Source organism: Nannospalax galili, unplaced genomic scaffold (assembly GCF_000622305.1).
Source record: "Nannospalax galili isolate Female #2095 unplaced genomic scaffold, S.galili_v1.0 scaffold571, whole genome shotgun sequence".
NCBI classification, from domain to species: Eukaryota; Metazoa; Chordata; class Mammalia; order Rodentia; family Spalacidae; genus Nannospalax; species Nannospalax galili.
In genome coordinates this window covers 243,907-257,023 of record NW_008330297.1, presented here as the reverse complement: position 1 = coordinate 257,023, position 13,117 = coordinate 243,907, and the positions used below count along the sequence as shown (strand labels likewise).

The following is a 13,117-nucleotide window of genomic DNA, read 5'->3' as shown; positions in this document are numbered from 1 at the left end:
AACTGAAACAGTAATACAAAACCTCCCAACTGAAAAAAGACCAGGGCCAGATGGATTTTCAGCAGAATTTTATCAGACATTTAAAGAAGATCTACATCCAATACTATTTAATTCATTCAAAAAGATAGAAATGGAGGGAGCACTTCCAAATTCCTTCTATGAAGCCATATTCACTCTAATACCAAAGCCAGGTAAAGAAGCAACCAAAAAAGAAACCAAAAATTCTCATACTTTCAAACCGCATACAGACACACATCAAAAAGATCATCCACCATGATCAAGTCGGGTTTATTCCAGAGATGCAGGGATGGTTCAATACACGTAAGTCGATAAACGTCATAAATCATATAAATGGTCTCAAAGAAAAGAATCACATGGTCATCTCAAGAGATGCAGAGAAGGCCTTTGACAAAATCCAACATGCATTTATGTTCAAAGTCCTAGAGGGTATTGGACTGGAGGGAACATACCTCAACATAATTAAAGCCATATATAACAAACCCACAGCCAACATCATTCTAAATGGAGAAAAACTGGAAGCATTCCCATTGAAATCAGGAACCAGACAAGGATGTCCACTATCTCCACTTCTCTTTAACATAGTGCTTGAAACTCTTGCAAGAGCATTGAGACAAGAGTAAAAAATTAAAGGAGTAATAATTGGAAAGGAAGAGCTCAAATTATCCCTTTTTGTAGATGATATTATATCTAACAGATGCTAAAAATTCCACAGAAAACTCCTAGAAATTATTAACGCGTTCAGTAAAGTGGCAGGTTACAAAATTAACCTACAAAAGTCTGTAGCCTTTCTATATACCAATAACAAGCAATCAGAGAAAGAGCACATGGAAATACTCCCCTTCACAGTAGCTGCAAAAAACTTAAAATATCTTGGAATAAACCTGACCAAAGACATTAAAGACCTCTACAATGAAAATTTTAAAGTTTTAAAGAAAGAGATTGAGGAAGACATCAGAAGATGGAAGGACATCTCAAGCTCATGGATTGGAAGAAATAATATTGTGAACAAGACCATCCTACCAAAATCCATTTATAGATTCAATGCAATGCCAACCAAAATCCCCATGACATTTTTCACAGAATTGGAAATAACCATCCTAAGATTCATATGGAAGTACAAAAGACTTCAGATAGCCAAAGCAACCCTGAGCACTAAATGCAATGCTGGGGGGGTTACTATACCAGATTTTAAGCCATATTACAGAGTTATAGTCATAAAATCAACATGGTACTGGCACAAAAATAGACCCATAGATCAATGGAACAAAATTGGAGACCCAAATATGAGTACATGCAATTGCAGGCACCTGATACTTGACAAAGGGGCCAAGAACATTCACTGGAGGAAAGACAGCATGTTCAGCAAATGGTGCTGGCAAAACTGGATCTCCACCTGTAGAAGAATGAAACTAAACCCCTATCTTTCACCTTGCACAAAAGTCAGTTCAAATGGATCAAAGACCTCAATGTAAAGCCTGAAACTCTGAAACTGTTAGAAGAAAACATTGGCAAAAACCTACAAAATATAGGTTTAGGAAAGGATTTTCTAAACCGGACATCAATTGCTCAGGAAACAAAGTCAAGAATCAACAAATGGGACCTCATTAAACTAAAAAGCTTCTGTACATCAAAGGAGGCAACCAGGGCAGTGAACAGAAAACCCATAGGACAGGAGAAAATCTTCACCAGTGACACATCTGACAGAGGTTTAATATCCAGAATATATAACGAACTCAAAAAACAAAGAATCAAGAAAGGAAGTAACCCACTTAAAAGATGGGCTAAGGAGCTGAAGAGACTGGCTAAGATCAAGAGAACAAGTGATTCCAAATGTTGGAGAGGATGTGGGGAAAGGGGAACACTCATCCACTGCTGGTGGGGCTGCCAACTTGTTCAACCCCTATGGAAAGCAGTGTGGAGGAGTCTTCAAAAACCCCAAATGAACCTACCATTTGACCCAGTTATACCACTCCTTGGTGTATACCCAAAGAACTCATCCTATTGCAGAGACACTTGTACATCCATGTTTGTTGCTGCTCTTTTCACAATAGCTAAGAGATGGAACCAACCTAAAGGCTACATAACAAGCAACAATGCCAGATAGGAGATACCTTCCCTCAACTGACGAGCAGATAATGAAAATGTGGTTGATTTATATGATGGAGTTTTACTCAGCAGTAAAGAAAGATGAAATCATGAAATTTGTAAGTAAATGGATGGAACTGGAAACTGTTATACTAAGTGAAGTAATACAGACTCAGAAAAAAAAAAATATGTTCTCCCTCATATGTGGATCCTAGAACCAAACCTTGATAAGTGAGTATGTATCCACACATAACTACAGGATCAAGATAATGGAAAGGAAACAGGGAGGTAAAGGAAAAGAAAGAACCTGAAAGAGAAGAGCAGTAGGAAACAGGCCTTAATAAGGGATATATGGATAAAAATTGGGTTAGTTTAAGTGAGGGGGGAGGAAATGGTATACAAGGAACCTAGGGGATAAGGGGAAAGAAGGAGCTCAAGAGAGGTAGGACCATAGGAGAAGGGTATTATTAAGGGAGAAAGGGGAAAATGGGGGCACCTTAATTGGGGAAACCATGATGGAGGGGTGAGACAATGTGAGAGATAAACAATGCCTAGCTAGTTTTAAAAACCAGGAGAACCATATTAGTCTAACAACCTACTGACAAATTATACATACCAAATCAAGAAATATATAGCTAGGCTAATGTGGTCAGAGGGACTTAAAGGACAATTTCTGCCCCTTGCTGTCCAAGGTTGACTAAGTTCCAGGGGACTATGGAGCATCTCTCAAAATGTCCTATAACTGTGGTGAATCACCTGTCCTCTTGTTCAGGGAGGCCTTGGAGACCCCACCAGATGGACCTGAACCAGTGTCCAGTCTACAAAGAGGAGGGTCAACACAGAGGAATCATTTCTTCCATGCTTCCAAGTGAAGCCAGCTATGGTCGAGCAGGACCTATGACTTATCTTCACATAGGCGGAACTGGTAAAAGAAAGGAGCCAGGGGGCTCCTCCCAAGCCCATATGACCCCTGAGGTACAGATCCTCAAACAGCCTTAAGAGTAAAAATAAATTTGTTTATCTGGACCAACTGTATGGCCTTAAACACTAACCAAAGATTAAAGGGACCAATACAATTTTTTTAAAGAGTCTATGTGTATAGCTAAAGGCTACATAACAAGCAACAACGCCAGATAGGAGATACCTTTTCTTGAGCTGTTGGCCACGGTGGCCCAAAGGATTCCCAGATAGTAATCTAGCATAGAAGTAGGAAAATACACAACAGACCCCAATCTTATATAAAGGAATATTGACAACCGATTGCTGCTAGATTAGGAACAGTTGGCCTTCTTAAAACAAAGACCCATAGATAGGCTGACTAGATTCACGAGATGGAAAGTAGTGGGGAACGGGTGGCGGTGCTGACTTCACAGTGGACAGTAGCAGGGACAACAGAGTATTAGGGCTCTAGTTTGGGGGAGGGAGGCTACGGGAGGGTGCCACCTGGGATTGAGTGTATAGTTGAATAAGATGGTTTGGGATGTTCTGTGTGATATACACACACACAAAAATCAACAAATTAAAAAAAAATTAATTGTATTTGAGGAGGAAGCCTAAAAAGTAATGTTAATTAGTAGAGGTGATAAGCATTACCATTGAAATCTACCCGATGACTTTGTAGACATACACAGGTGCCAAGGATCCGAGTGCAACCGATTATGACTAGTAATAATCAGATACATACAGATTAGAAATGCATGCATCAACATCTCAGTGTTATTAGCAAAAACAATGAGTCTGTAAGAAACAGTGTATTTTAAAATGAAATGGAGATCTTCTTTAAAGGTTAATAACTCATTCAATTCTATGTCTTACAGGGCTTATACTGAGTTCAAATTGTATAACTGTATTAATCCAACAGCAAACCTAAAAATCCTATAGCCACTTTTGAAAGAGATGTATCTTTGCTCTGGAAACTGTTACTGAGTATGTTAAAGCTGTAATGAAATGCTTCTTTTAAAAGAAAAAAGTTTTATTTATTATTTTTATTTTATGTGAATGAATGTATTTCCTGCATGTGTGTAAGTGTACGCGTGTTGTGCAATGCCCGTGGAGGTCAGAAGACGGCATCGGATCCCCTGGAACTGGAGTTACAGATGGTTGTTCGTTGCCATGTGGGCGCTGGGAATCGAACCCGGGTCCTCTGCAAGAGCAACCAATGCTCTTAACCGCTATCTCTCAAGCCCCACCAAGCCCTAAGGCATTTCCAGTGCCTAGGATTCAGCTCACATTAATGGGCTGAACCTCGGTCCTAGGAGCACCTATGGACCCTAGCTCTGGACTGTGAACACTGGGAACTGTACTACAAGATGCTATCTTGCCTTTCCTTCTGATTCATGAACGTGTGGATGCAGTTGCTTTGGAAACCAATGGAGTGATTCACCGCTATCTATAAGGTACTGCTTTCCAAGGCCTCTTCTCCCTGAATTTGAAGCCTTCGAGTTTTGCAGAGCTTTGCAGCCAGTGTCTCCTGGTGGTGTTTTCTTCTTCTCTCTCTCCCACTGACGCACTGAGGCACTGCCCACCCGACGCATTCCTGCGGAGGCTTGCCCAGGCCTATGTGATTTTAATCTTCAACTTCATGTGGAAAGAGCAATATGCTGGTGTCCAGACTTTCAAAATGAGAACAAACACATAAAGGATTACCATTAGTGACAGTATCAGAAAACTGCAACAAGGACATGAACCAAAAGGAACCTCAAATAAATTTGGCCGTGGTTAAGATTAATGTTGAAGCCAAAAAAACTCACGAGCACCACAAAAGTGGTTAGTCATATTCTTTCTCCAGAAAACTTTGTTACTTTAGGAAAACTCATTACGTTTTGAATATAACAAGATTATTAGAACAGTAATGATCCCAGTGCCGAGACCAATAGAATTGCTCTGTACCATTACTCCACAGGCTTAGCTGGCTCCCAGCTGCAGGAGGAAACCAACTCTTTCCAAGGATGATTAATGACAACTTCCTGGGGAGAGTTCCTGAATCATGCTCTACAACTTATCTGTGTAGTTGGCCTCTGCAACCTGATTCAGCCAACCGAGCAAAAAACAAAACAGGAAGAAAGGGAGGGAGAGGATGAGAAGCAAGTCCAGTTTGGTCCTCAGTTTCCCACATCCTTTAAATGAGTGTGCTGGAAATGTCCTTTAGGAACTTAGCTTTAAAATTGTGAGCTCACGTCACAACTAGAAGAAAGGAAGGAATCATTAGGTTTCTGCTCTTTCACACATTAAATTTCTTCCTTTGGAGACATTAATCTAAAAGCCCATCAGTTTTTTTATCACCATTTTTAAGTTTTAAAATATTTTAATTATTTTTATTTTATGTGTATGAGTGCATTTCTTACGTGTAAGTGCACCCGTGTCATGCAAAATGCCCTCGGAGGTCAGAAGAAAGCACTGGATCCCCTGGAACTGGAGTTACAGATGGTTGTTAGTTACCATGTGGGTGCTGAGAATTGAACCTGGGTCCTCTATAAGAGCAGTCAGTGCTCTTAACCTCTGAGCCATCCTTCTAGCGCCCTTTATCACCTTTTAAAGCACTATTTTCTCCTGAAATTTTCATAATTACACAAGGCATACCAAACCAGGTGAAGTTAACCGCCAGTCCCTCCACAAATACTCAGTATCAGTGCCCACTTGGTGATAGACTGTATTCTACACTGAAAAGAGTTTTGCTCCCCCACCCGTGTTTAGATTTTTACTGGGGCACGTTCCATAACACATCACACGCGAACACGGGTAAGGTGGCTTTCTCTGTCTCTCTCTCTTCATAAGCTCCTCCCAGAGTCTGGTCCCAACGTGCTACCTGAGTGGGGGCAAAGCCCTTTCCTGTTGGAGGAGCAGAGCGTCCATCTTCAGACCACTCAGTAAAATTTCTCTCCCCACTCAACCTCTCCGGCTCAATTTCCCCTCCAGTGTCTTCCCCTCTTTTCTCTTGGCAAACTCAAGTGCACATAGCTTTTGAGAAGCTCACTGGGTATCCGCCCATACCCAGAACCTTGTAGCAATACCAAGCAAGCAATCAAATAATTCTCTGGAAAGAGATGATAGGAAAAGACATTCCTTCCTAAATCATATCATGTGTTGATTGGCTACTTATTTGGAGACTGGCCAACTGAAATAAATCCTAACAGGTTCTTTGGCTGTTTGCTTTTGAGTTATTTTGTGCTTCTTTGATTTTTTTTTTTTTTTTTAAATTTAAGATAAGGGTATTCGGAAGTGCAAAGTTGCTTCAACGGCTTTTCCAAAGGATTCCTGGGTCTGGCAAACTCTTCAGCAGATGAACATAATTAGAGAAACGCTGGTCCAACTTCCTACCACCTGGGTCCTTTACATGAGAAACAGAGGAGTTCGGAGTTCGAACTCAGCTCAGTTCACCAGTGACCTTGAGATGAGGATGGGCAGGGTACTAGCTAGACTGCCTAACTTCCAACAGTTGATCTTTCAGAACATTAAGTCTGTTTGTTTAAATAAAAACATGAAGATGAGGCCTATACAAATTCTTTGTACTTTTATTTCTAGGAATCATATGAATTTATCTTCCAACTGAAACTTGCTCAAGCTCTTCAGTTGTAAAGTACACATGGACGATGCTCGGAAGAGTTACTATCCTTCAAACACGTTACCTTTATAGCAGTTGTCAGTGACAGAAATGTGGAGCTATGAGACATCAAAGCACCTTAGGCAGCACTTTCAGCACCTAACTTGTAGCCAGTGAGAGTCTCGGATTAAATGTCTCGACTGTGTCGCAATGGCTGCCCTGCCATCTATGAATGGCCACGTGGCCTTCTCTGGCATACTTGCCTAAACTTCAAGACTTTCATTTTTTTTGGAAGAAAGCCTGGTAAGTTTTACTCCATGGCACTTCAAAACCCAAATCAAAGACTTCCGTGGATCTGTATAATGGGCAGTGAGAACCCACTCCCCAATGGAATCACAAAGTGATTTTGGAAACGGAAATCACGGCACAGACAGGTTCGGCTCCATGTTTGCATGTGACTGGTCTAATTTAAGAATAAAAATTTATACTGACCCATTAATCTGAGTTAGATCAGGCCTGGGTCCTATGTGTTCAGCTAGATCTGTGCTTTTCCTCATGAATTTTATCTTTGAAGATCAGTCTGTTAGACTTCAGTGACAGAACGCTGGTTATTTAGGCATCTTTGGACACCTCACCTCTTAGCAAGGAACGCAAACTCTGTCTGATGGTTGCTATCAGTCCCATCCCAGAAGTCTTCTCTTTCCACTAAGTATTTTGTTTTTAACCATTGGGATGGTTACTATCAGAAAACCGGAAAGTGAGCAGTATGGGCTAGGTTGTGGAGAATCCAGAATCCTGGCACTGATGAGAGTCGGCAAATGGTGCAGTGGCTAAGGATACAGTGCGACGATCTCCCAAAAGTTAAAAATATGTGCCCTGGTGATTCAGCAATCCCACCCCAGGCTTCCCGGCTTACCCACAAAAACTAAATGAAGCCTCAAGAGTGATTTCTACATGAATGTTCCAGCAGCATTATTCATAACAGCCGTGAGGTCTGAGCAACCTGAGGTCTGTAGAGGAGACTGGATAGACAAACTGTGGATCAGACATAGGATGGGTATTAAGTCTTACAGGGGAACTCTGACATGTTACAGCATCAGCGTACCTCAAGGACACAAATAAGCCAAGCACAGAAGAACAAATACTGTATGATTCAGCCTGTGAGGTATCTAGAGCAGTCAAATGTGTATGTACAGAAAGAAAGGAGAATGGTGGCTGTGAGGTGGAAGTGGGCAGCTATTTTGTTTTTTTGAAGGAAGATGTGTTCAAAAGCACCAGGGTTTAGCAAGGACAGGAGTGGATCTTCCAGTCACAGGGAAAGGCTTTCGGCACCCTTTCCCTGCAGTATCAACGACTAGGACACAGGCAGTGCACAGTCACTTTCTTATACAGGGGAAGTTATCTTTTAAAGAGTAGTAACTTTGTAAGATGAAAAAGTTCTAAAGAGTTGGTTTCCAAACAATGTGAACACACTTAACACACTGATCTATACACTAAAAAAATGATCGAGATGCTGACTTCATCTAGAAGGGGGCATTAAGATATCTCCAAGTCTTAGCTCCAACACTTTGAGGCATCACTCCCATAAAGCCCATAAAGCTGGGCTACATAGTAAACCCTGTGTAAAGGCAAACACACACACACAGACACACACACAGTCCAGATATCAGTAGAGTCCAAATATCAGTAGCATACGCTTTTGATAAAAATGCTAAAATGATTTCCTGAAACTAATGAAATGTTCTACAAATGAAGAGATGAAAGACTGACATACTTGATTGAAGCTGCCGTGGAGAGGATGAGCCACAGCAAGCAGGTTAGGGAAATTAAACCCCACAGTTAGAGCCGGCCTCCCTGGAGATCTTAGAAGGAATTACCCAACAATGACTCAGCACTTTGACCTATAAACCAGGTCCCAATGAAGAACTCAAATGAATGTTAATAAAAGGCAAACAATAGTGCAGAAGCCTTGGACCCATAATGGCTGAGAACAGAGCTGTCCTCTTCACGATTAGATCAAGGTCGAGTGATGAAGTCATTACCGCAAGCCTTCTAATAATTCCACAGAAATCCCAAACTAAGGAAACCCTTCAGGTAAATATCAAAGCTAGTCCATGGTTATTGAATATTGGGCAAGAATTAGTACCCCACATGCAGTCAGAGAGCACAGATAACCCTCTAGAAACTCTGGCTTAGTTAGATTGTTTCTATCTGGGTTTACTTTCAGAAAAACTTGTTCTGAGCCCATTATATACCAGGTTCTCTTTAGCACCATAGGATTAAGAAAACAGACAAGAAGGCTTTCCATATTCTGGTGGGGGTAAACTATCAAACATGAAAATAGCTTAACACTTTCACATAATGGTTAAGTCTGGGTGAAGGGATAGTGATTAGCGAGAGAGGTCAGGGAAATCCACTGAGATAAAGACCAGAAGAAGTAGGGCTGGAGAGATGGGTCAGCGGTTAAAAGCACTGACTGCTCTTGCAGAGGACCTGGGATCGATTCCCACCACCCACAAGGCAACTATGAACTGTCCTTAACTCCAGTTCCAGGGGAATCCGAAGCCCTCTTCTGACCTCCACGGCATTGCACAACACGGGTGCACTCACATACATGCAGGCAACACACTCATATACATGAAAAATTAAAAAAAAAAAAAAAAAAGACCAGAAGAGGTGACAAGAGAGCTGATAACGACTCACCAGGAACCAGTCTTGTCACCACCTAGAAAAGAACATACTAGGCCAGGAAGGTGCACTGGTCCAAGGCCAGGAAGACTGGGGGTTCAGGGGCTGGAATGATACATGGCTTCACAGGTAGGCATGGTGGGGCCTGAGTACCCAGGGCACAACAGTAATACTAACAATTAACATTAATAAAAAAAAATCATTCTACTCAACTCCACTGTAGAGGAGGCAGGTTTTAAGCAGGAGAGGAATATGATATGCTTTATATTTTTAGAGATCATCATGTAGGTTGAATGGACTGTAACACAGGATGTAATAATTACCATGTTATTAATGTATATATATAATTATAGGATTTAATGAGGAACATTTATTCTCATTACATAATAGGTGAAATAAAGAGAACGTTTAGAAGGATGCTAGACTGCTCTCTTCTAAATGATGCTGACAGCTGGTCCATGGTAACAATGGACATGAAAGAAAAACTTTAATGTTCTTTGGCAGCACAGATTGACTTCCTGAAACTCCGCTACTAAGGGTGATAGAGCAAGGCAGAAAATGAAGAGTAAAGGTCACTGACCTAGGTAATGGGGTGGATAAAGAGGCCAGGTCCTGAGATAAAAAGGAATTGACTTATCAGTTACTTATTTTCTACTGATTAATTAACATGTAGTGGAGTTGTTAGCTGACTAAAAATACTTTTTATCGACTCTTCAGACCAGGCTGAGTTTCAGGTAAGATGGACCACCTAGGTAAGAAAATTCGAAAGGTTATCTCTCTCTCTCTCTCTCTCTCTCTCTCTCTCTCTCTCTCTCTCTCACACACACACACAAATGTGTGTTTGGCCAGTGGGAGGAGCCAGAATCAAAAAAGACATTTCCTTCACAGGATTTTCACAGAGAAAAGAGGTGCTGCTCTAGGGCCATCTCCTTCCCAGGGCTCTGCTATGATGGCCATGGGCCAACTAGAAAGCTGACTGGAATAGCTACTTCCTGAAGTGAAAGGTTACCAGAACAGTGATGTTATCTCAGGTGAAAACATCCAGTTAATAGTCCATAGAGGTGGAGAAAATGGCTGTACAAAGGTCAGTCCAGGAATAAGAAACTCACAAATACAAATAAGCATGCTGAGTGGGCCAGAGTCCCAGGCAGATGCTCTCTAGAGTAGCATGCTACAAACTGGGCTTTCTATCTCAACATCTCCTGCAGTCTCTAGCTCTTGAGAGGAGGTGATTAGTATAGAGATCCCTGGGCTTTGGGGGGGGGTAGTCATGTAAGCCCCTAAAATTATATACTAAAAAAACTTTTTTTGAGACAAGATCTCACTATGTAAAGCCCTGGCTGGCTGGGCCTTGCTATATAGACCAGGGTGCCCTTAAACTCACAAAAATCTGCCTTGAGCTCTGGGAACATACAAAATTTTGAATTTCATTAAACCATGGAGGTTGCAATAAATGCAGATTTCTAAGCTCTGCTCCAAGGTAATACCTTTAGGAAAGATGCTAGAAATAAGAATTTTTATGAAACATTCCAGATGTTTTGATGGAAATGGCCCACAGGTCAAGGCTTGAGAAAATACCTTTCTCTGTATTTTCTTCTGGTTTGTTTTCATAGCACCACACCAGTGAGCTACATCCCCAGATCAGCCCAACAGTTGAATCTAACTGAATCTACCCTGTCCTGAATTTAGCCTTCTTTAACTCTGTCCATCCAGTTACATAAAAAACACGGTACTGAGCAAACAGTACTGGCTTTCAAGTCAGACCATGCTGTGCACACGTCCTGAACTGTATTAGCAACCTGACCCAAGTTACTCCATTTTGCCCAGAGCAGCTATTTCAACAGTGACTTCTGTTCCACTTATGGGAAATACCAGAAAGGTTCTCAGACAACCTTGAGTCCCAAGAAAATGGCTTAACCACAAAACTGCAAAATCTGTTGATCTGGGACAGCCTGCACCTGGCTGACTGCTTGTTTTGCTTCTGTAACTTGCTTGCTCTTTCAGGTCACCGTGACATGTAGTATGAGACCACCCTATTATTCAGTGACCATCTGGTAACTGCTGATTTTGACTTCTGTTACAATGCTTGTTATGGCTAGGTAGTTGACTAATTTTAAAATTGCTGAGTTATAGGGGCTGGAGAGATGGCTCAGCAGTTAAGAACACTGGTTGCTCTTGCAGAAGACCTGGGTTCAAATCCTACACCCACATGGCAGCTAACAACTGTCCATAACACCAGTCCCAGTGGATCCAACAGCCTCTTCTGACCCCCGCGGGCATTGCACGACACGGATGCACTTACCTACATGCAGGCAATACATGCATACACATAAAATAAAAATAATAAATAAAATTTTTTTAAAAAGATTTAAAATTGCCAAGTTGTACACTTGCCTTGCTTGCCCAAGCAGTAACAGACTATTGATTGGTAAATTCAAATTCTGCTATGTTGTATAAACCTGATTGGCTCACAGATGTTCTGTTTAAACTATGCTTTCTGTAATCCTATAAAAACCCTAAACTGCTAATGTTAGGGGGCTGCTTCTACTTCCAAGATAGACAGTCTGCCGGTTATAATAAAATTTTAACTTGCTGCTTTCTACTAAAATGGTGTTGGTGATTTTGTGCAAACTCCAACCTGCAACGGCCCATGAGGAAATACTTCTGTTAGTTCTTTCATCTGCAAAACAGGGGCCTGATTGCATTTTACATGAATTGTGATATTCTGAAATATTCCTGAAAGGATGAGCTTTGCTGTATCTAAATGTATTCAGGAGTCACTTCATTTCAAAGCTAGATTCATAACACTGCCACCACGGAGTGGGGTTGAAGTGGGAAACTCCTCTGTTGCTCATTACCATCTGAACAATGTTGTTTAGGGGCCTCACAAGTCCTAGTGGGGTCTGGGCAATGGCCATGCTGGGTATGGAACCCTGGGGCTTGTGTGTGCTAGGCATGTGCACACTGAGCCACACTTCCAGCCCAATGCCCATTTAGCAATCCTCTTGTCTTAGCCTCCCAAGCACTAGCTACACAAGTGAGCCACCAGTCCTGGCCTACTGTGACAAACACAGCTGGTGAATCACAGCAAAAGCATATGCTTTTAAAAATATTTTATTATTTTTATTTTATGTGTTTGAGTGTATTACCTGAATGTATTTATGTAATTGCACCTGTATCATGCAATGTCCATGGAGGTCAGAAGAGGGTATACAAGATCCCCTGGAACTGGAGTTACAGACTGTTGTTAGCCACCATGTGGGTGCTAGGAACCAAACTTGGGTTCTCTGTAAGAGCAACCAATACCATTAAGCCATCTCGCCAACACCTAAAAGTATATTCTTTTTAGGTCGGTTGTAGTAACCTGACATATACTGTCTAGATTGGTTGCCTATTCTCAACTGGGGTGGGGTGGGGCTACTCATTTTAAATTAGGGTATTACAAGTTTTGGAATATGAGTGTTCAGGACAGAAACATTTATTAACATTTCTTATTATTGACGGCTCCTTCCTTTCCTAGAGCCTCTGATAGCAACTCAGCTCCTGTGCTGGCATGGTATCTGGGCTTTGCACTTTCTGCAGAAGGCTGGGCCAGGTGGGCTCTGAACAGCTTGCCATGACTACAGTGAACAGACCAAGCCTGAGGAAAGAGCTCCTGAGGAAATCACTGTGTGTGTCTTGACTCAGCCCTCCCCACTCCACTTGGGAGAAGACCAGAGTCATCCAACAGACTGAAAACTTGGCAGTGAAAAAAGGGAATTCTTCCCACTTTTGGGCTCAATC

At 41.6% G+C, this 13,117-nt stretch overlaps 1 protein-coding gene and 1 non-coding gene across 4 annotated transcripts in view; both read right to left on the bottom strand.

The window, feature by feature from the left end:
* Positions 1–13,117, bottom strand: part of Elovl6 (ELOVL fatty acid elongase 6) — a 143,139-nt gene that overhangs the window by 23,664 nt on the left and 106,358 nt on the right. The window lies entirely within an intron of this gene.
* LOC115072195 lies at positions 7,909–8,040 on the bottom strand. Its single transcript, XR_003851264.1, has one exon. It is a non-coding gene; the product is annotated as a small nucleolar RNA SNORA71 (small nucleolar RNA).